This window comes from Terrapene carolina, unplaced genomic scaffold, assembly GCF_002925995.2.
Source record: "Terrapene carolina triunguis isolate 2854851 unplaced genomic scaffold, T_m_triunguis-2.0 Scaffold751, whole genome shotgun sequence".
Taxonomy (NCBI): domain Eukaryota; kingdom Metazoa; phylum Chordata; order Testudines; family Emydidae; genus Terrapene; species Terrapene triunguis.
Window position 1 is genome coordinate 2,320,050 of NW_020665102.1, and position 24,627 is coordinate 2,344,676.

General features: G+C 46.7%; 1 long non-coding RNA gene and 1 pseudogene across 1 annotated transcript; both read left to right on the forward strand.

Moving 5' to 3' along the window:
• The window catches only part of LOC112124918, a 377,084-nt pseudogene that overhangs the window by 151,585 nt on the left and 200,872 nt on the right, over positions 1–24,627 (forward strand).
• LOC112109435 lies at positions 447–23,875 on the forward strand. Its single transcript, XR_003899936.1, has 6 exons — positions 447–847; positions 1,994–2,208; positions 13,766–13,982; positions 16,685–16,759; positions 19,352–19,478; positions 23,621–23,875. It is a non-coding gene; the product is annotated as an uncharacterized LOC112109435 (long non-coding RNA).

Genomic DNA, 24,627 nt, shown 5'->3' on the forward strand with positions numbered 1-24,627 from the left:
CATCCCCCGAGCCCTTTGTTAATCACCTGCAGCCTCCGGCCCGGGGCTGCCCAGGGGGCGGGTCCCAGCTGGAGAAAGCCCCCCCCGGCCGGGCACGGAGGGGTTAATGCCGGGCTCCCCCCGCACAGACCCCGAGAAGCAACAGCTGCTCAGCCCGGGCCCCGGGTCACATGGAGGCAGCAACAGCGTCTGGTGCGTGCCAGAGCCCCGCCCCCAAGAGCTGCCCCGCCCCCAGGAGCTGCCCCGCCCCCGGTCTGTGCCAGAGCCCCGCCCCCAGGAGCTGCCCCGCCCCCGGGCTCTGGGCTTTGTTCTCCCGGCTTCTGCCTCCCGGCCCCACCCCCAGCTACTCTAGCCCCTACTGCAAACCCCGCTGGGGCTCGCACTGAGCATGCGCAATAACAGCTGCTGAACCCCTCCCTTACCTGCGCGGCAGAAGGCGGAAGCACCCCCGGGGCAGGCTGGGAGATGTAGTTCCTGGCTCTCCCCGGAGCAGAAGTGACGTTGGGCACTGCGGAGGACGAGCCGAGTTGCGAACGCGCGTGGGGCGCTGCGCCTCTGCGTGGCTTGTGCGGGACCGTTGGAGCGTCTCCGGGAGCCGGAGAAGGGTTTTGTGCCGCTCGAGCTCTGGGCATGCGCAGATGGGGGGGGGGGGCGAGTTCCGCATGCGCAGAGGCAGCGCTCACCCGCTGCTGCTCGCTGGCGCTGCGGGGCCGGGCGGAGCAGGAGGGTCTGTGCCGGGGAGACCTTCATTAACCCCCCCGTGCCCGGCCCGGGCCCTGCTCCCGCTGGAGCCGCCCTGGGGCCGCCCCGGGCTCTGCCCGCCCCGCTGCGGAGCTGCAGCCTCCAGGTACCGGAGCGAGCCCCGGGGGCGGGGCCGGGCGGTGACTCTGCCCCAGCGTCCGTGGGCGGGACCCGGCATCTCGCAGCGCCGGGATCTGCTCCCTGGGGCCGCGCCCGCGGGGGGCTCGGAGCTGCTGTCCCCGCAGGAGCCCAACGCCCCCGGCCCGGCCAGGCTCTGCCCTGGGGCCCCACGGGGGGGTCCCGGGGGGAGGGGACCGGCCCCCACTGGGGTCCCTGCGTGGGGCTGGGCGGGGGCTGCCGGGCGGGGGGGAGACCTGGGAAAGGGGGGGGCTGAGATCCCCTCGGATTTACCGCTGCCCCCTCCCGTGGGGACCCCCCCATCCTCTCCAGCCCTGCCCCCCTTCTCTCTAGAGAGCAACGAGCATCGTCCAGGGTGATCCCCCCCTTTTCCCTGAAATCCCTGAGACGGTCTCTGTTCTCCTCCCCCGATTGTGCCCCATTTTCTCTCCAGTTAGCCAATGGCCAGTTCAAATCTCAGGTTTCGGGTGTTTCCCCCCATTTTTACCTGCAGTGATTTGTCCTTGTTTAGGTGGGGAATGGTTCCCCTGAGGGATTTCTGAACTGGGAAGAGGGTTAATGGGCAGAGGCTGGGAGAGCCCTGAGACACGGATACCGCTGGGCTGGGCTGGGCTGGGGGGGGGGCACTCTCCGCTGGCAACAGGGCATGGAAAGGGCCAGGAAGGGAAGGGAAGGGAGGAGCAAGCGTCCCTCATGGAGACGGCCCAGCCCCAGGTTTCCCAGTCCTAGCTACTTCCCCCTCCCCCACCCTGCTCAACCCAGCAGTCGTCCCCCCCCCCAGGCACCACCTGCTAGTCATATTTCCAGACCCCACAGCCAGTGACCTTCTGATTCCAGCCCCACTCCTTTCTCCTGTGAAAGGGACATCACCCAGGGCTGCCTGCTGGCCATGTGAATGTGAGAAGAATCCATCCCATTCTGTTGTTGATTGAATATCGCTGTATAATCCCCTCAAATTTCCCCTCTTTTCTATTGAACTGTTGAATGGTGACCTAAAATTTCCCCAGGTATCGGTGCTTCTCTCTTATATTGGCAAATATTTAGTTTGTGCTCCATTTTCTCCTCAGTTCTGAAATACTGAAATTCTTGAAAATCTTTCTGCTTTTCTCTCCAGGTGTCTGACTGAGATCAGGGTTCTTATTGTACTGAGCGTGGCACAGGCCCTGCCTGAGATCCGGTTCCCCAGTGTGCCGGACACTGCACAAACCCTGACCGAGTTTGGGGAACTCGTTGTGCCAGGAACTGCAGAGACCCCAACAGAGATCTGCGCCCCTGTTGTGCTGGGCACTGTAGAGACCGCACCTGACATCAGGCCCCACATTGTGCCAGGTAAAACTGAGACCTGGACTGAGATCATGGCCCCCCTCGTGCCAGGCAGCGCACGAGTGCGAACCAGATTGCTGCCTCCATTGTGTTGGGCACTTCAGAGACCTCGACTGAGATCTGTGTCCCCGTTAGGCCTGGCACTGCACTGACCCCAACCAAGATCACACCCCACTGTACTGGGCACTGCACAGACCCTGACAGAGATCCTGCCCCCACATTTTGCCAGATGCTGCAGGGACCCCAAACAAAATCAGGGATCCTGTAATGCCGGGAGTTGCAGAGCCCCTGAGTCAGATCAGGCCCCCTGTTGTGCAAGGCTCTGCACAGACACTGACCAAGCTCAGGGTCCCCATTATGACAGGTGCTGAACAGAGACCGAGGGTACGTCTTCACTACCCGCCGTATCGGCGGGTAGCAATCGATTAGTTAAGACACGATATATCGATCCCCGAATGCACTCACAGTCGACTCCGGAACTCCACCAGGGCGAGCGGCGGTAGCGCAGTCGACGGGGGAGCCGCGGCCATCGATCCCGCGCTGTCTGGACCCCAGGTAATTCGATCCAAGATATTTCGACTTCAGCTACGCTATTCGCGTAGCTGAAGTTGCCTATCTTGGATCGATCTCCGCCCCCAATGTAGACCAGCCCCAAGGGTATGTCTACCCTGCCATTAAAAACCCACAGCTGGCCGATGCCAGCTGACTCAGGCTCACAGGGCTTAGGGAAAGGGCTGTTTAGTTGCAGTGTAGATGTCTGGGCTCGGGCTGGAGCCAGGCTGTAGGACCCTGCGAGGTGGGAGGGTGCCAGACCTTGGGCTGCAGCCCAAGCCGGAACATCTACACCACAATTAAACAGCCCTGGAGCCTGAGCCGTGTGAGCCCAAGTCAGCGGGCACAGGCCAGCCACCGGTGTCTCACTGCAGTGTAGACATTCCCACAGTGACAGAGAGTCCTTGCCACAAAAAGCTCAAAGGCTAAATAGGCAAATGGTGGGAGGCGACTCTCCATTTTACAGATGGGGAAACTGAAGCTCAAAGAGCTGAAGTAATTTGCTCAAGTTTGCATGGAGAATTTGGGTCAAAACTGGAAACCGAACCCAGATTGTTTGAATTCGTGCCTCTCCCCTTAACCCCAAGCCCAGCTTGTGAGTTTACAGCATTGCTTTGGTCTGAGTGTTTGCATTGCATTGGCTTCCAAGGGAGGTTGTGGAATTTCCTTCACTGGAGGTCTTTAAGATCAGGTTAGAGGTATGCCAGTCTGGGAATGTCTATGGATACTTGGTCCTGCCTCATCACAGGAGTCTTGAGTAGATGACCTCTCAAGATCCCTTCCATGCCTACGCTGAAATAATTCTCTTTTGTGCTGTGTCCTGTTCTATGCTGAGCTGTTTTGCATGGTGCCATTTGGAACTCTAATGCACCATGTTGTGTTGCATAGTTTTATGGTGCATTGTTTTGCCTCAGCTTGTTTGGTGCCTGTGCTGTGTTGGTTTGAGTTGAGCTATTTTGCATTGTGTACTTTTGTCCTAGGATGTGTTAGTTTGCATTGTGTTGCTTTCTTCTCCTTTATATAATGTCATTTTATGCTGTAGAGTGTAGGTTGTGTGGGGTTTTTTTTTTTTTTTTTTTTTTAATTGCCTGACATTATGTTGTGGTGGGTTTTATTTTGTTTGTTGTGTTTTATACATATATATTGCATAGCATCATAGACATGTAGGGCTGGAGAGGACCTCAAGGTGTCATCGAGTCCAGCTCTCTCTGACAAGGCAGGACCAAGTATATGTAGATATTATCTCTGATAGAGGTTTGTCCTACCTCTTCTTAAAAACTTCCAGGGAAAGAGACTCCACAGCCACCCTGGTAAGACTATTCCAGAGCTGAACTACCTTAGCTCTGGTGACATACACACAGATTTTAGTGGTAAGCAGCTCTGCAGAAAGGAGACCCCAGTGAGTGGGCAGCTGGGTAAACAGACTAAAATTGGGAGGAGAAACATTGACATGTCCAAGGTCACCCAGGCTGTCATGACAGAACGAGAAATAGATCCCAGTTCTAGTGCCACCGTACTGCTGTTTTGGGTACTGAAAGTCTCTGCCACACTGGTGTTTGAGTGGTAGCCATGTTAGTCTGTATCAGCAAAAACAACGAGAATACCTTAGAGACGTGGCATCTTAGAGACTAAGAAATGTGTTTGGGCATAAGCTTTCATGGGCTAAAACCCACTTCATCAGATGCATGGAGTGGAAAATACAGTAGGCAGAATATATATACACAGTACATGAAAAGATGGGAGTTACCTTACCAAGTGAGGGGTCAGTTCTAACGAGACAATTCAATTAAAGTGGAAGTGAGCTATTATCAACAGGAGAAAAAATCTTTTTGTAGCGGTGATCAGGGTGGCCCATTTCAAACAGTTGACAAGAAGGTGTGAGTAACAGTAGGGGGAAATTAGCATATGGAAATTAGTTTTTGTAGTGACCCATCCACTCCCAGTCTTTATTCAGGCCTAATTTGATGGTGTCCAGTTTGTAAATTAACTCTAGTTCTGCAGTTTCTCGTTGGAGTCTGTCTTTGAAGTTTTTTTGATGAAGAATTGCCACTTTTAAGTCTGTTATTGAGTGTCCAGGGAGATTGAAGTGTTCTCCGATTGGTTTTTGAATGTTATAATTCTTGACGTCTGATTTGTGTCCATTTATTCTTTTGCATATAGACTGTCCAATGTACATGGCAGAGAGGCATTGCTGGCACATGATGGCATATATCACATTTGTTTTAGGCACTGGTGCAAACCTTTAGTATAGACTGAATTTACACTAGTGCACTCTGATTGGCGCTGGTGCACCATGTCCCAGTTTGAAGGTTTGGGCGATGGTGGTGATCGGGGGAGGGGGACAGTGACCTCACTGAGGCCTGGGGCTGGCTGAACAGTGCAGCTGGTTACGGAGGGACAGCAGTGAGTGCTGGAGGTATGAGCCAGGAGCACAGCCCCACAGGACTGGACACTGACTTCTGACCCAGGACACACACACCCAGCTGTGTGCAGGGACTGTAGCTGAGCTGCCCTGCCAAGACAGCCTGTGCATCCATGGACAAACCACCTTTTCCTGCACGTTAATACAATGGGGTCTGGGGACCTTTCCAAGCTGCGGGTGTCGGGGCTCTGGAGTTACCTGGGTCTGTTTCTGGCTCTTTCACTGACCTGCTTGGTGACGTTGGGGAAGTCACAGCCCCTCAGTTTTCCTCCTACCCATTGTCTACTTGGATTGTGATCTCTTTGGGGCAAGGACTGTCCCTCTCTGTCTGTGCAGTGCCCAGCACAATGGGGGTGCTGATCTCAGTCAGGTTCTCTGCCATGTGCAACATGATGGGGCCCTGATCTCCATCAGTGTCTGTGCAACGCAAAGCACAGTTTGTAGACTCACAGACTTTACGGCCAGAAGGGACCATCATGATCATCTAGTCTGATCTCCCGCACATCGCAGGCCACAGAACCTCAGCCACCCACTCCTGTAATAGACCCCTACCACTGGCTGAGTTAACAAAGTCCTCAAATCATTATTTAAAGACTTCAAATTACAAAAAAATCCACCATTCACACTAGTTTAAACCTGCAAATGACCCATGCCATGCCCCATGTTGCAGAGGAAGGCAAAAAAACCCAATACCCCAGGGTCTCTGCCAATCTGAGTCTGGGCAAAATTCCTTCCCATCCCCAAATATGGCAGTCAACTAGATCCTGAGCATGTGGGCAAGACCCAGCAGCCAGACACCTGGGAAAAAATTTTCTAGTATCTCAGAGCCCTCCCCATCCAGTGTCCCATCACCAGCCTTTGGAGATATTGCTGATAGCAGTTGCAGATCAACTACATTCCATTGTAGGCAGTCCCGTCATACCATCCCCTCCATAAAGGTATCGAGCTCAGTCTTGAAGCCAGGTAGGTTTTTTGCCCCCAGTGATTCCCTTAGGAGACTGTTCCAAAACTTCATTCTGATGGTTAGAAACCTTTGCCTAATTTCAAGCCAAAACGTATTGATGGCCAATATCCATTTGTTCTAGTGCCAAAAGTGGTGCTTAACTTAAATAACTTCTCTCCTTCCCTGGTATTTATCCTTCTGATGTATGTATAGAGAGCAATCATGTCTCCCCTCAGCCTTCTTTTGGTTAGGCTAAACAAGTCAAACTCTTTGAGTCTCCTCTCATAAGACAGATTTTCCATTCCTCAGATCATCCTAGTAGACCTTCTCTGCACCTGTTCCAATTTGAATTCATCCTTCTTAAACATGGGAGACCAGAATGGGCCACAGTATTTCAGATGAGGTCTCATCAGTGCTTTGTATAACAGTACTAACCCTTCCCTGTGTCTACTGGAAATACCTCGCCTGATGCATCCTAGGACTGCATTAACCTATTCCATGGCCGCATCACATTGGCAGCTCATAATTATCCTGTGATCAACCAATACACACAGGTCTTTCTCCTCCTCTGTCACTTCCAACTGATAAGTCCCCAGCTCATTGCAAAAATTCTTGTTGTTTGTCCCTAAGTGCATAACTTTGCACTATTAATTTTCATCCCATTTCTAATACTCTAGCTCTCAAGGTCATGCAGATCTTCTTGGATGATATTCCTGTCCTCCTCCATGTTGGCAATCCTTCCCAACTTTGTGTCCCACTCCCACTTTTTGTGCCAAGGTCACTAATAAAAATGTTGAATAAGATTGGTCCCAAGACTGATCTCTGAGGAACTCCACTAATAGCCTCCCTCCAGCCTGACAACTCGCCGTTCAGTATGACCCCTTGTAGTCTCCCCTGTAACCAATTCGTTGTCAACCTTTCAGTTCTCATATTAATCCCCATCTTCTCCAATTTAACGAATAGTTTCCCATGTGGAACTGTATCAAATGCCTTACTGACATCCAGATAGATGAGAGCTACTGCATTTCCTTTGTCCAAAAAATTAGTTACCTTCTCACAGAAGGAGAACATATTTCCTTGGCACAATCTATCTTTTGTAACACCATGTTTTATTTATTTATAGTGCTGAAGGCTGGAGGGAACTGTTAGCAACAGGCTGAGAATGGCCATGTGGAGGTTGGGGAGGGGATGGCAGATAGTGTGGAGGTGGCGGGTGTGTGTGTGCGGTGTTGGAGGTGTATCTGGGATTTTGTTTTGTAGGAGTCCATGTCTCTGCTCCCTGTGGCCCTGGTGCATTCCGTACCAAAGCAGCATGTCAGCAGAGCAGACACACACCCCATAGCTCCATCTGGAACACACAGCATTCACTGCCAGACAGGATGGGTGATTTTTCAGGGACCCAGCTTGATATGCCTGGCTGGGGTGGATTCACTTGGACAGGGGTCTGGGGCTTTGATAGTTTGGGATGTTCTTTTTTGCATAGTCAGTTCTTTCCCTTTATTGTTTTACCCCCACCTATGCCTGATGCCACTCTCCTCTTAACTTGTTTTGGTTATTTCAGTCTTAGTTTTTAAATGGGATCTAATAATTGCAAAGCTGAATGAAAGATAAAACAAACAGAACCATTTGAATGTTGGCACATAGCTGGTAGAACTATACCTAGTGAAGGTCTGCTGTAATTACCTGGTTATAGCGTTTTCTGGTGGGGTGGATAAAGCAATGTCAAAGACCCAAAAGCACTTTTTAGGGCAAAAGGCTCATCAGCTGTTTGCTCTCTAGGAAGCATGTCACCAGCCGGGACTTGCAGTCTTTTAGGAGTGGTGCGCTGGATTGTATTTAGTAATCTCAAAATAGAAGACTGCTGGTTCACAATATCCAATGAAATCTTGCAAACAATTATACAAATAGACCCTAATGCAGAGGTGGGCAAACTACGGCCCCTCCCCTGTTGTTCCCTCTGCCCCTGCAGCCTCAGCACGCGCCGCGCTGCTGGCGCGAGGCTCTGGGCGGCAGGGCTGGGAGCTCCTGGGGCAGCGCAGCTGAAGAGCCCGGCCTGAGACGGTGCTCTGAGCTGCGTGGTGGCGGCAGCATGGCCTGGCTCCAGCCAGCGGTGCGGCTGAAGCGGCACCAGCCACCTGTGCTCCAGGCAGCGCAGTAAGGAGGCAGGGAGGGGGCGTGGATAGAGGGCAGGGGAGTTCGGGGTGGTGGTCAGGGGGCGGGGCAGGCAGAGGGCGGGGAACGGGGGTTGAATGGGGGCAGGGATCCCGGGGGAGCAGTCAGGAAGGAGAGTGGGGGTTGGATGGGGTAGCGGGGGGCAGTCAGGGGACAGGGGTTCCAGGGGCAGTCATGAGACAGGGAGAAGGGGTGGTTGGATGGGGCAGGGGTCCCCAGGGGGCAGTCAGGAAGGAGATGGGGGGTTGATGGGGCAGCGGGGGGGCAGTCAGGAGGCAAGAAGCGGGGTGGTGGATGGGCCACACCCCCCTCCTCTAACCAGCTCTCCATGTAACTTCCAAAACCCGATGCGGCCCTCAGGCCAAAAAGTTTGCCCACCCCTGCCCTAATGCTATTAAAGCAACATGGTATTAATACTGATTCAAAACTCAACTCCTGCTCCAGTCCTGGCATGGTTTGCAGGTGTGCAGGGGCTGGGCCAGTCCGGACTAAAGCAGCAATTTAACCCTTTCTATGCTAGCGTGGGGTTTATATAGCCCTTCACAGGCACCCAGGCACAGGGAATGGCCACCTATCAGCCCCATGCCTGATGTGCTGAGGTGACTCACTGGCAGCATTGTCTTTGAGGGTGCTGCTCCCACTCCCTCCCCTTCCCCTTTACTGCCACCACAATGCCTGTCACCTTCAGTTCCTGAGGGGTGACCCCCAAAAGGTGTGTTTTGTTATCCCTTTCCCTGCCGCCGCCCTCCCCCCCCCCCCCCCCCCCAAGGATCCGTTGTGCACCCTCCGTCACTCACTTCTGTCTCAGGAGATAAGGCAGGTTATGGGGCGCGGGTGATGCTTTCCTGGAGATCCATCATCGCTGAAGGAGTTGCAGCCTTGACCCTCCTAGAAGGTTGCCGGGATGCTGATGTGCACTGGCGGAGAACTGGGCTTGACTGAGTCCATAGACCATTTGGCCCACACTGTGTCACTGTAAAGCCTGCTCTGCATTGCTGCCAATTGCTGCTGGTGGTGTTGCGCCCGTAAGTCTCTGTAACGCTGTCTTCAGTGACTCGAGAGCATGAGCACCAGCCTCAGGCAGACTGGTAAGAAGCAAGGCACAAACCCCAAATTGGTTGTGAGGTCTATATGCAGATTTCACCAACCAAATATGAAGTGTAAACGCTTCAGGCACTGTAACAGCATTAACATGGAATCACAGACAGTCCCCTTGGGTCATCCCATATATCTCACTATGGAGGTGAGCTCACCTTTGTGACAGATGGTCCCTTACACCAGGGGTTCTCAACCTTTTTCTTTCTGAGCCCCCTCCACCCACCCCCCCAAGATGCTATAAAAACTCCACAGCCCATGTGGACCACAATAACTGGTTTTCTGCATATAAAAGCAGGGCTGGTGTTACGGGGTAGGAAGCAGGGCAACTGCCTGGGGGCCCATGCCCCATACATTGCTTAGGCTTTGGCTTCAGCCCCGGGTGGTGGGGCTCAGTGCCCCAGACTTCAGCCCCATGCACTGGGACTTCAGCTTTCTGCCCTGGGCCTCGGCGAGTCTAATGCTGGCCTTGCTTGGCAGCCCTGCTGAAACCTGCTTGTGGTCCCCAGTCCCCTGGTTGGGAACCACTACCTTACACCTCGAATCACAGCAATGTTCAGGTTACTGCCAGTCCCAAAGGATCAGTCACTTACTTAGGTCAACTGAATCTCACAACAAAGACACGCTTGTAGCCAGTCCTGTAATAACCTGTATTATGATTTATTTAAAAGGAAACGAGAGTTGTTTACAAAGTTAAAGCAGGTAATCATATAGATGCAGACGAGTTACAGTCTTAAATTTCAAAAGGTAATAGAAACTTCTATAATAAGCAAGCTCTACATATTCTTTAGGACTAACGCAGGCTAAGCAGCTGGGGATCTCTTGCTAATGCCTAGAAACTTTGCAGCATACAGATAATCAGTTCCCTCTGTATGGGATTTTTTATCCCCTTCCTGCCATGTGCTCTGAGCTGCAAACTCAGCTAATGGGAAGTCAAGAGCACAACAACAGCCTTTTGTCTTCTTTAACATCCCATTGTCGTCAGACGCCACCGGTGTGGTGCTCTGCTCTGTTCAATGTTGATATCAGTTGGCTGCGTGCGTGTGTTCCCTCTGTGTGCTGCCCCAGCCCTGCAGATCGCTGACACAGCATACCCCGAGAGAACCCCCAGTGACCACAGATTCTGATAAGGTACGAAGGCACCTAGCCAGGTTTATTGTCTAACAAATTATGACGGGTACTAACACGGAATTTGTTTACCCAATTGTAGTTAGTGTGTAACTTAATTTCTTTACCAATTTGTTTTTTCCTTGTCTTCATGTTGTTTGTTGCCATTCATTTGTTGATTTTTACCTGTGTGTTGGTTAAACAGTTTAGCAAAGTTATGCACATTGTAAATGTTGTACAAAGATAATACAGTAGTACAGCAATAATACAGTTGTTTTTACCCAGTAACCAAGTTGAAATTAAATGACAGTTTATCCTGGTCCATCTAGTGGTTTTTAGCTGATTGTTAAATTAATTGTCCATTTATGGTAGATAGAGGTGTATTTGACCAGTCTCTTATTTATAAAGTACTTCATTTTTCTTTTCTTGATGCTTGGGGGTTTCTTCACTGTATACAGATATCTTCTGGTGTCTTTGTTCTTAAGTTAGTTAATATAATAGTTTGTTTTTGTTTTGTTTTTTACATTTCTCTTGTTTTTAGTAACCCAAATTTAATACACAGATTAATTTAGTGTTTACAATGTAATAGGGAACAAGTCTTTTATACACAAGCTATACTTTTGCAATTGTTGTATAGACATTCATTTTCACTTGAGGTGCATTACTAGTCTTTTATACTAAATGTAATGCTTAAAGGCTAAAATAGATGCTCACAATCTTCCATTAGAAGGTGTATTGCTTTCCCTCCCTTCTCTTTGTTTCAGCAAAAGAGTTAGTAACATAATTTTAACAAGCTTTTTAGAGTTGGGTTGCTTGTGACACCAACTTCACCCTTGTTAACTGTTTAGAAGCACAAACTTTAACAACCACTGCTTCCCATTAACATAACATAAAAGAAAAGTGTATAAAATTAAACCAACTATAAAATTAAACCAAAATAAATTTTAAATACAGGTCCATGCAAATACTTTGAGGGTATTAAACTTTCATGATGCTTTGTTATGTTTGGGAGCCAAAGGTGGAAACCTGTTGAAATTGTTTGGCTAGTTTGATGCATAAATTGTTATTTTTAAACATTTTGCTATCACAGTCTTATAACTATATTTAAAAGTGCAAACAAGTTTAAAAAAAACCCCAAACAAGTTTATAAAAACCCAAACAAGAAATTGACATTTTGTTAATATTATCTATACCTTAATGTTGAGGTTTTCCCTTACATTTTTTTTAAATAAAAAAATAAAAAAACGTAAAAAACAAAACAAAAGTGTGATTAATAAAAGAGAATTATTTTTGTTTGCAATTTCATTATTTGTTGAGGCAGAAATATATGTACATATTTTTATAACTGAGACCTTGTTGAACTTTGGGGGGAAAAAATGGTATGAATAATATTATGATGGTTATACCCCAACCATAATATTAAAATAGTGTGGTACCACACATACATATATTTTTAAAAGAGTATAAAATTGACTTTTGTTGCAATAAAATAAAAATAATAAAAAATAATCACGTGACACACACAAAATACAACACTGGACAATGCACACGACATACAGGACAAGCTTATAATTAAAAAAAATGGCACCAGAATTCTATTCATAACTATACAAAATAAGGCAAACAAAAACAAAAAATTAAAAGGGTTAAACATTTGAATAAACAAGTTATTACCTTATTGAAAACTTTTAACAACAAATGATAAAAATATATTAATATTTGCCAAATTTATTGTATTAATTTGGTAACAAGGATTTTTGCATTACTTTATATTTAACATTATTTTAAAACTCTGCTATATGGAAATAAGAAAAGCCCATGTTCCAAATATTAGTGAGTGATCAGGATTAGAAGCAGAGTGTGCATTTCGGTTGCTTGGCAACCCTATCTTCAAGAAAATTAGGAATTATTTCAGTTGTTGCATTCCTGAAGAGTTAAAATAATTAATGTACTGGATGTATTTAAAGTAAAGTTTTTACATTGTTTTCTTTTTGTTTCTTGTTTTGTTCTGTTTTCAATTGCTTTATTTTTTGGAGGTTTCTGTAAAAACTATAACTTTTAACTTTTAAACAAAGAGAGAGAGCCAAAGTGAGGAAAGGCGGGGGAAAGGAGGGAGGGGGGGTGAAGAGCAACCTAGGAAGGTAGCGAGACCTGAGCCAAGAGAGATTAACTGCATCAAGGTATTTGAAAGTACAGGCAGCAGCAGCCAGTTTAGCAAACTGAGAAAGCATATAACGGAAAAAACTTAACCGGTATGTAAAAATACTTGACAAAGGTGGTTGTATTTTTAGATATGAGCATGGTTCCGTGGGTCAAAGCAGTTGGGAACCTACACAGTTGGGAACTGTGCCCCTGGTTTTTATCCTGGCTCTGAGAAGAGAGTGGGGGTAGTTACCTGCTCTTGTAAAACCTGAATTTGTTCCCCCAGTGTCCGTTGCTTTTGTGTGCATGCCAAATGGATGGCAGGAGTGCCCTTTTTTGCTGCAGTTAACTGTTTTGGGGCAACTCCACGTGTTAATGCATCAATCCTAGGTGTTTAACCCACTTAATTTCATTTTTTTACTTTGAAATTCTTTTTTATTCACTCCCCTGCGATCGAGTCGCCGTTCCTGTCTCCTAATGTGCTCTGTGAACTGTTCCATTTTTTCCTTCATTTGATTTACCAATTCAGTGAAAGTATTGTGTGCTACTTTTTCCATCTGGGCACTTATTTGTCCTGTTCTGACAGGCACCAGTCTAGGTTTTACCAGAACCTGGCTTTTATCATAAGGTGGTGGTTGCACTGCAGTGGACCCAGTTTAATCTTTTAATTTTGCTAGGGCCACCTTTTTCCATTTCTGTCCCCATTCTTCAGGCACGGGGAGCTACCTGAAGCCTGCTGTTGACCACAAATATTTATAACAGGGGATGGCACATGTATTTTTTGTAGGTTCCTTGCGGCTGTTTCCAATGTTTTATTCTGTTTCCATGCTGGTTGTCTCTGGGCTGCTCCCCACCCTGCAAGGGGTTGTCCCAGGGCTGTGTAGCTTCTTTTGAGTCTTTTAACTCTTTCTTTGTTACTGATACTTGCCCTGCCAATTTTGTGTCGTCCTGTTTTAACCACTTAACAGCCATGGTTATAGTTTGCAATATTTTACATTTTAAGGCTACAGTCTCTGCCCCTTTACAAATTACATTACATGTTTCTTCCCCATTATATTTTTTAAACTCTGTGGGGATTTGCAGGGAGGGGCTAAGGGGGTTCCCTAGCTCATGGTTTTCTGTCATGTTAGATCGCAGTTTCTACAGCGGACAGCTCACTTATTCACCAGATCAGCGGTCGGAGTCACCAGTGTCGTCAGATGCTACCAGTGTGGTGGTGCTCTGCTCTGTTCAATGTTGATATCAGTCGGCTGCGTGCGTGTGTTCCCTCTGTGTGCTGCCCCGGCTCTGCAGATCGCTGACACAGCAGACCCCGGAGAACCCCCAGTGACCACAGACTCCAATAAGGTACGAAGGCACCCGGCCAGGTTTATTGTCAAACGAAGCACAGTAATAGTTTCCCGCAGACTCGACAGGACGTACTATGAATATATGCCCCTGGACCGGCTCAGTTAGTGGCTGGACTCTCCACTGCCCCCTAGGGCAGACAAAGACGTCCACTCTGGGATGCATTCTTATACACAGGGACAAACAGGTTTCACATCGTTGAACGCACTGAGGTACAGCCCCTCTATGTATTACGATGTTGCCTTTCTCATGGTGCAGATTGGTTCGAACAAATAAGTCTATCCATGATATTGTCTATTCATCATATTGTCTATCCATCATATTGTCCTTTTATACTGTCTTTAGACTGGGTCTGCCTGTTCCTTGTTATGTGTGTGGGTGCCGTCCTGGTATACGTTCATCTTATTAGTACTTACATGTGTATACGCTCTTGCCAACTTCTGTGAGCAGGGCCTGCCTCTGGCTCACAGCCTAACTTTGCTTTATGTTCGCAATGTCTTGACCATTACTTCAGTTCAGGCCTCATACTGGGCCACTGATACCAAGGGTTTATGTCTCAGGGACTCATCTTACTACACCCATAATAGTCTATCTGGTGTTGATGGACCTTTCCTGCCAGGCAGGGTATAATGCATTCTGTTGCCAGTCAGCACTTCACGTAGGTAAAGTGTCTCTCCTGTCTGGTGATTTACAGAGCCACAGAGACTCACAATGCAGCTAGTCAGATATAACCCAGGCAGCAACTCACAAGCATTTTTTTTTTTTTTTTAAATGGAGATATCTTATCTCCTAGAACTGGAAGGGACCTTGAAAGGTCATAGAGTCCAGCCCCCTGCCTTCACTAGCAGGACCAAGTACTGATTTTGCCCCAGATCCCTAAGTGGCCCCCTCAAGGATTGAACTCACAACCTTGGGTTTAGCAGGCTAATACTCACAACCCTGGGTTTAGCAGGCTAATGCTCAAACCACTGAGCTATCCCTCCCCCCATTCAATAAAGTCTAAACACATTCTTATAATTCTAATACCTGTTTTAACAATACTAACACAGGTGAGCCAGACTGATTCCAGCTATGCGTTTGTCCATGTTCAATTAAGACATGGGGGCTTTTGCAAGAGCTAACTCCTCATCTGCCAGTGTCACAGGCAGGATGGGCAGGGATGGTGTCTCTAGCCTCTGTTTGCCAGAAGCTGGGAATGGGTGACAGGGGATGGATCACTTGATGATTACCTGTTCTGTTCATTCCCTCTGAAGCACCTGGCATTGGCCACTGAGCTAGATGGACCATTGGTCTGCCACAGTGGGCCGTTCTTATGTTCACAGTCTCTATCAGGAGTATCTACTCATTTGGACTCAGTGGGGAGCCACAGAAAGAAACAAGGTGTGCTGAGGCAAGAAGGCCCAGTCTCCGAGTCCCCAGGGTCACACTTGCCAAAAGCTAAAACTAGGCCCAGCCCATGAAAGGGGGCACTCGCAGGAGAGACTGTATAAAGGCTGGAGCATCAAACAACTTTGTAAACCTGAGACAGCTGCCTTGGGGACAATGACAGGGAGAATCCCCAAAGTGACTCCTTTGATTCTGCTCTTCTCTGGCCTTTGGTTCATAGAATCATAAAACTGGAAGGGACCTCGAGAGGTCATCTAGTCCAGTCCCCTGCACTCAAGGCAGGACTAAGTATTATCTAGACCATCCCTGACAGGTGTTTGTACATCTTGCTCTTAAATATCCCTAATGATGGAGATTCCACAACCTCCCTAGGCAATTTATTCCAGTGCTTAACCACTCTGACAGTTAGGAAGTTTTTCCTAATGTCCAACCTAAACCACCCTTGCTGCAATTTAAGCCTATTACTTCTTGTCCTATCCTCAGAGGTTAAAAAGAACAATTTTTCTCCCTCCACGTAACAACCTTTTATGTACTTGAAAACTGTTATCTTGTCCCCTCTCAGTCTTCTCTTCTCCAGACTAAACAAACCTAATTTTTTCAATCTTCCCTCATAGGTCATGTTTTCTAGACCTTCAATCATTTTTGTTGTTCTTCTTTGGACTTTCACCAATTTGTTCACCAATTTGTCTTTCCTGAAATGTGGCACCCAGAACTGGACACAATACTCCAGTTGAGGCCTAATCAGCATGGAGTAGAGCGGAAGAATTTCTTCTCGTGCCTTGCTTGCAATCCTCCTGCTAATACGTCCCAGAATGACGTTTGCTTTTTTTGCAACAGTTTTACACTGTTGACTCATATTTAGCTTGTGATCCACTATGACCCCCAGATCCCTTTCCGCAGTACTCCTTCCTAGGCAGTCATTTCCCATTTTGTATGTGTGCAACTGATGTTCCTTCCTAAGTGGAGTATTTTGCATTTGTCCTTATTGAATTTCATCCTATCTACTTCAGACCATTTCTCCAGTTTGTCCAGATTATTTTCCAAAGCACTTGCAACCCTCCCAGCTTGGTATCGTCCACAAACTTGATAAGGGTAACAGAGAGACTCTGTTACTGGGAGGTTTTCACCATGTCTCAGAGGGTTACACCCTGGTGGGAGGGGGCTAGGCCTGTACTGGAATAAGGTCACTCTTTGCTTCACAGTGTGGCAGAACCTAGAATGTCCATTAGCAGGGAAAAATCCTGGGGGGAATCGGCATGTGGAATGGATGAAAGCCCCATCTGAATTCTCTCACGTTGCCCTTCTCGCCCTGTCAGGCTACAGAATAACATCCAGGTTTCACTCCAGACCCACCCAGGGGGAAGGAAATGGCTGCAATGGAGCTGGCTCAGGTAAGGGATTATCAGGGAGCTGGTGATGGGTTCTGCTTGGAGGAAGAGGAGTAAAGGAGGGGGGAGCTGCTGGAGGTGGTGGGAGGCAGGAAATATCTAGGGTGGAGAAAGGGAGGGGACAGGATGTGACAAACCTGCTGAGATGTGTAATCTAAGGTGTGATGGGTTGTCACCCGCGGGGTGCAGTCTGGGGGGCTTCTGAGAACCGCTGTGTCCTCTAACCCTCAAGCTGGGCTGGCCCTTCTCACACTGCTTTGCTGGAGATTCAGCCAGCCTCTCCAGGCCCTGTTATCACCCAACACGACAGCAGCTGGTGCCATACACCCAACTAAGCTACCTGAGTGTTTTACCTAAGCCACTCAAGGACAGATAGAAGACAACAGCCAATTTCCCAGCTCCCCAACCTTGCACACCTGCTGTAGTATAAATCCAAAATTATACCATCTTATAGTGCACAGGGATCTGTATAATGTAGGCTCATTAATATAATTTGCCTTCCCCTCGATATGGGAAAGATATGCACAACAAGCTTGTGCGCTAACCAAACTGAGATTTTCCCCAGACACTTCACTCAAAATACACTGGTTAAGATAAAGCATAAAACAAGTTTATTAACTACAGAAAGATAGATTATAAGTGATAGCAAACAGATCAAAGCAGATTACTTAGCAAATAACCAAAAACTCAAACTAAGCCTAACATACTAGATGGATAGAATTTGAATTAGCAATTTCTCACCCTAACTGATGATAGAAGCAGTCCACCAAGTTTCCATACACAAGCTAGAAATCCCTGTACCCTGGGACCAGCACTTCCCCCAGTTCAGTCTTTGTTCCTCAGGTGTTTCCAGAAGTTCTCTTGTGTGGGGAATGAGGCCAAGAGATGATGTCACACCCCACCTTATGTACCTTTTCCATATGGTGGGACCCCTTTGTTTCAAACTGAATTCCCAGTCCAGTTTGTGGAAAAATACAGGTACCAAAATGGCGTTCAGTGTCATGTGGTCTGGTCACATGCCCTAGCATGCCCCACTGAGTGCTAAGCTCTTGCATGGTCCATTGTCTTTGTTGATGAGCCATCAGCACTGTCTCGCTTCTTCATTGTTGTACCTGAAAGACTAGTTGTGGGTGTTACCCAGAGTAAGCACATTTGAAATACAGATACATAGTCAATATCGATAACTTCAGATACAAACATGATCCACGCACACAAATAGGATAATCATATTGAGCAAATCATAACTTTTCCAATGACACCACACATGACGTATCTTGCACAAAATGCATCATAATTATGTCCTAATAATATTATCATACCACTATGATGAATATGGGGTGTAGTGTCAGATAGGGCCTAATTTCAAGGCACAGGAGTTGGGACTGGAACTGGACAGTCCTTGCGGGAACCTGCTAGAAATAAATCCACTCGACCATGGTTCCCCATTTACAATTAGTTTTTAATCTATTTAATGTATGCCATGTTTATTTTGTATCATTCTAGTTTTTTAGTCAAAATATTGTGCTGAACCAAGTCGTATGCCTTACAGAAATCTAGCTATATTACATCAATACTATTAGCTGCAACCAAACTTTTCATCTCCTCCAATATGGATATCCAGTTAGTTTGATAGGATCTATTTTCACTAAACCTATGTTAATGGGTACTAATTATATTACCCTCCTTTAATTCTTTATTAATGAAATCCAGTATCGGCTGCTCCATTATCTTGCCCAGTATCGATGTCAGACTGACACTCTTGTAATTAGTTGGGTCATCTCTTTTACACTTTTTAGTATTGGTACAGCATTAGCTTTATTCCAGTCTTCTGGAATTTCCCCAGTGTTCCAAGTCCTAATTAAAATCAACATTAATAGTCCACCACGCTCCTCCACTAGGTCTTTTAAAAGTCTTGGATATAAGTTATCTGGACCCGCTGATTTAAACATGTCTAACTTTAATAGCTCATGAAGTCCTGTTGGAATGGAAAGTGTGTCGTTGTCAACATCTTATGATATGAGTACATCATCTGTTTTTCTCCAAATCCAGGAGAGAAATATTTATTGAAGACTTTTACCTCTTCTGTATTATTTTTGATAATTCTGCCATTTCTGTATAGTAATTTACCACTACCATTGTTAGGATTAATATACTTTTAAAAACTTTCTTCTTATTTTCATTGATTGGTCATTGATTTCTGATAGCTTCCCTTACCAATTTTCTACAGTTCTGACCTTCTAACTTATATTCTTTACTATTGACTTCCCCTTTCTTCCATATATTTTATTTGGAGAGTGTTGGGATTCCTACCAGGGAGCCACCAGCAGGGTCCAGAGACAGCCTCATCTCCTATATCAAGCTCTGGCTAGTAGGTATGTGATAAATGTGAAGACCCTGCCTCCGTCTGTCAGCTGGGAGACACAAGTTTCTCTCTTTCTACCCTCTGATGCCTCCTGGCTGCTCGAAGCAAGGTGGGGTGGGACTCTGTTAACATGTGCCTCCCAAAGCTTCCATTTACCTAGTGCTGCTGTTCCATGAATAGTGGGGTTGTGACTGGGGCAGCAGGTACTGAGTGTTGGACTCTTGCTCTTTCAGGGGCCGGTGACTTTCGAGGAAGTGGCTGTGTATATCACCAGGGAAGAGCGGGCTCTGCTGGACCTCACTCAGAGAGACCTCTACAGGGATGTCATGCAGGAGAACTATGAGACGGTGGTCTTGCTGGGTAAGGAGTCCTGTCCCCTCTGTTATTAGAAGCTGTGGGGTCTCTAAAGAACCTGAGTAGTAATAACTTTATACCTTCATTCGTCATACAAGTTTTGACAAGTTTCCTTGTCCCCCTTTATTTAGTTTATCTCCCAGCCACTAGAATAATATTTGGACATGTGCCTTTTTGGTGCCGTCAGTCATTTTAAAATTGCATTTAATGTATCCTTATTGGATACATTAATAACTAGAGCTTTCATGCCTTTTCCTCATTTTAAGAGGAAAATATGCCACCTGTAGAATTCTAAATAGAGTAAATAGGTCGATGACTGATGCATGGCTTGTGTGACAGTCAGATGAGCTCTTTTGATAGGAGAGCGTATAATGTTGCCATTCAGGACCCCATGGGTGAAGAGAGAACAGAGCCGTGGGAGGGGCGGAGAAGGGATGGAGTAGATAATTCTGGGGTGCCAGGACATGGGGAAGGTGTGTGCAGGCTAAGAGCTAAGAAGCAGCAGGGAGGGATGAGGTAGTGAGAGACGAGGAGGGAACACAAGAAGCTCCCAAGGTGCTGGGAGGTGGTGATGGCTCAGAGTAGTGGGAAGGTCGGGAGGGGAGTGTGGAGGAAGGGCACCCAGGAAGTGGGCTGGGTGGGTCAGTGGGAGGGAGGAGAGGGGATCTAGAGCTGTTGGAGATGCCAGACCTTTAATCCCGAATCCCTGCCCAAGCCTTGTTGCTTTAGAGTCTATACTCCAGTTTTCTTTCTGTTCAATTCCACTTCATTATACCTTTTTTCCTCAAATGTTATTATTTTAACTCTTGACCTCCCTCTCCCACTCATTACCCCCCTCCCAATATAACCTCCCCATCCCTATGCACAGCGACCCCAGCCACCGATCCTGAGTCCTTGCTGCATTCCTACCTCCCATAGCAGGGCCACTACCCAGGCACAAATGAGCACAAATGTATTAGTGGTACAACTTGCCCTTATACATGGCTACTCAGTTAATTGAGAAAATGAAATTTAGTGAAACACACAGAAACTTGATTTAACACAGACCGTTATAATTTAAATCATAGGCAAGGATCAATACACATAACGATGAGACTAAGATAAGTATAGTAAAGAGGGTCTTGCACTGTGCATACTTACAAGTTATGGACACCATTGGAAACAAAGATCAAGGGACAAGGGAGCCCATCAGAAGGGAGGCCCTGCTTCAGTTTACACTGTCTCGGGGACCCGACAAAATGAAAAAATGGTAACTAGGAGAGGTATTTTATCCGCTTCCTTATGGTAATAGGATGGCTATATATCATATCTGCTCCTTTACTCTTATTACAATAATATCAATAGCTGCCCCAACCCATATGTGGCCTTTGGGAAGTCCATAATTAAGCATCAAGCATTAATACTCATGATTTACATCACTTATTTATTAATAATTCCAATATATGAATGTGATCCAACTGCTGAGATACTGCATAGCAACCTAATTGCTAAAGCCCGCCCCAAACTTCCTTCTTTCAGAATCCTGTGGCATATTGCACCTGTTTGTGGTTCCTCGTTAGTCTCTCAAAATCAGGGTGCAAAATATCTGACCTGGGATTCTCTCCTTAGACCTATTCCGGTAAATCCCAGACTTCAGCATAACTACTCCCACAAAGCCTCAACCAAATATAAGGCCCTTAACTGTAGCAAACTTAATAACCCATTTATTTATGTTCACCTCCTTGCCCCTCCATGCACGTTCCAAGCTAATAAGCAATACTCTGATAATGACATTTTACCTCTAGCGAATATAAAATTGCCCACAAGACATGAGACTAGGTCATAAAATCAGATCAGGGTCAACAGGAGTTAGAATTTGGAGAGAGTCTTTTTCCCCCCTCTCCCCATCTGCAGCAGCCACAATCTGTCTTCCCTCCAGGCTCCTTGGATCTCTGAGCCTGTCCCTCCTGAGGTTGCGTGGCCCAGTTCTTGTTTCTTACATTCTCCTTTTCTGGAAGAATTAGAGGCTGTTGCTCCTGAATTTTTAGTGTTTAATTCCCCAGCCTTCTCCACACACTGGGGGAGTTTAATTCTCCCTCCCATTACACCTGAGTCATTAGATTTCCTAATTCCCCAAAATGTACTTTTGCGATGTCACAGTTCTGGGGTAGCTAAGCCTTTGACCTGCCTCCATGGTCTGCTCAAGGAATGCCCTGTCAGGTATCAGGTCTCTAGACAGCCCTCTCTATGGGTAGGGACCCACATGTCTCTCCTTTTTGACCAGGGTTTGAGGATTGCAGCTTGTCCTCCACTGTGTTCACTGAACTAACATCCAGTTCCTGTGCTTTGCTTTCTCTCCAAGGGCTGTGAGCAATGTGTGTGTGTGATATGGAGGTGGGAATTTTGGTGATACTTCTATGATGCCAATACACACCTCAGTTTCCCTCTGTGATTGTGGAGCAGGAGACATGAGGTGTTTTGTCACGGAGCTGTCATGGGGTGATATGAATGGGTCATTAAGGACTAGCTGGGACCAACCTACATCAGTGGAATACCCGACAGAGACAAGGGAATAATTGTTCCATGGGAGGATCTCAGCTTGGCTGAGTGAAGCATACATGGACTCGTTATGTTTTTGGGAGCAGGAAGAACTGGGCTCGCAGATGCAGGGAGCTCTACTGGAGCGAAGACAAATGGACAGGCACAGTGAAAGGAAACTAAACTGTTTTCTACAGCAGAATGGCGCAAGGACATTGCCCAGTATGGAATACATTGTCTTCTTTGCTTCTCTGTCCTAATCTAAGGAATTTCCAATGCTGTGTTTCAATTGACTAATAAACCCTGCTATGTTTTAAAAGTCTGCCCAGTGTCACAGCAAAAAATTGCTGTGTGCATTGAATGAGGAACAGTCTCTGAAGAGGAGTGTCGTTCAGCTGGACCTGCTGGCAGAGCTCACAGGTTGAAATAGGAGTGTTGAAGCCAGAGGCTTCCCAAGGACTGTTTAAAAGCCCAGGCATTGCACAGATCCTATGGATCCATGACAATGCGCCTGATGGGGAAAGGATATAAAACAAGAAAAGGATCTAAATGTGTATTTACCGTGGCCCCCTCATCAGTCCTCGTGGGAATCCCTGATCAGTTCCCAAGTGTATTAAAACTTTCCTTAAAGGCTTACCTGTTGGTTATCAGGTCATGTCAGTTTTGTTAGAGGGCCTCCTGCTTCCCTGGTTCTTGTCACGCAGACAGCAAGCAGCAAAAGACCAGAAGTCTGAAGTGCAGATAATGCGATGTTTATTGGGGTTAGTTTCCAAGCAAGCATATTCCAAAGACCTTCACACCATTCGGGCTTATATCTATACTCCGATAGAGTCTGTTCCCCAGTGTTCTGTTCCCCAGTGTTCCCTTCCCAACTCTGATGCTCCAGAGCCTTGTTCTCCGTTCCCTGTTCCTGTTTCCCCCCACCCCTTAAAAAACATGATTCCAATTTCCCTTCCCCCTCTATTTTATATAGTTATATTCTCAGCTGTACCTTAACTGAAATTTAACTAACCAATCCTAACATATTGTAACCTAATTCTCTAACCAATTATATCCCACTACCCTAATTTAACTTACACCTAGGAAAATTAATTATACAGCAGACAGAAAAAATTAGAGAACTAGACAGATTAACAATAGAAAAATGGTGGCCATAAAGATAAAACAATACAGAAATGAGAGTTTCAAAACCACAACCATTGATAAGTGATTTCTTGCCAGACAGGATGCTATCAAACTAAGTTTTCTTTAACCATCTTAAGATCTGTTTCTTTATCTGCTGGTGATGGGCACTATCAGGACAGGATCATCTTTCTAACAACTCAATACCACCTTATTTCAGTGTGACTGGTTTGGGATGTGACCATACGCTTCCCGGCTTATGGCTGCCCCTGCTGCTTAGCCAAAGGCCTTAGCCTAAGAACAAGGCCTCAGACTATCCTAGTGAGAGAAGACCCATACACAGGCGGACTGTGATTTTGATTCTTTGTTTTTATACCCCTGTAACTAGCTAAGTGATAAAAATACAGCTAAGTTCTTAAAGTATAGGCTTTACAGGCAGGCCTGAATATCTATATTCTAACAGTGGGTTCTACCCCTTCCCCCATTCTGTGTCTGTCTTGTCTATTTAGTTTGTAAATTCTTCAGGGGATGGGCCATCTACTCTTCTGTGTTTGGACTTTGCCTAGCACAATCGGGACCCACTGTTAGTTGGTCCTTAGGCACTAAGGTAATGAATATGATTTATAATAACAACTCTCCTGCCACTTTGAGCCAAGGAAGCTGGTCTTCGGATGTTACTGACTAAAAATGAGCTGGGGGTAAAACCATGCAATATTCTTTGTGACAAGTATCCCACAAATTCCACTGTTCTCCCTTGTTTTCTTTGCCTGGAGTAGGGTTTCCAGTTTCCAAACCTGATGTGATCTCGCAGCTGGAACGAGGGGAAGAGCCGTGGGTCCCAGACCTCCAGGGCTCTGAGAAAGAAGTGCTCCCAAGAGCTGCCTGCACAGGTGAGGAATTGGTTAAACCAGGGTCGGCAACCTTTCAGAAGTGGTGTGCCGAGTCTTCATTTATTTACCCTAATTTAAGGTTTCGCGTGCCAGTAATACATTTTAACATTTTTAGAAGGTCTCTTTCTGTAAGTCTATAATATATAACTAAACTATTGTATGTAAAGTAAATAAGGTTTTAAAAATGTTTAAGAAGCTTCATTTAAAATTAAATTAAAATGCAGAGTTCCCCGGACCGGTGGCCAGGACCCAGGCAGCGTGAGTGCCACTGAAAATCAGCTCTCACGCGTGCCATAGGTTGCTTACCCCTGGGTTAAACCAACTCAAAAACTGTCTGTGAATGCAGGAAACATTTGGGATGCCCTACAAAGACCTTGTGAGCTCTCCAAGTTCAGGATTGTTCCCTGCAGATGTGGAATCATTAGGCAGATGTCACTCATGGCTTCCCACCTATCCTGACTGAAAACTGGCAGCAGGTCCCTCCCCAATCTCACTTTCCCCTGAGTGTTCTGGTGAGATGCGGACCAAAACTGATCCCTTCCTCCTCTGGGGAAGGGTTTGGGGAAAATCAGCTCCTGATAGGTTTGATCTCTCCTGCACATCTTTTGGTTTGTTCATCCCTTTTT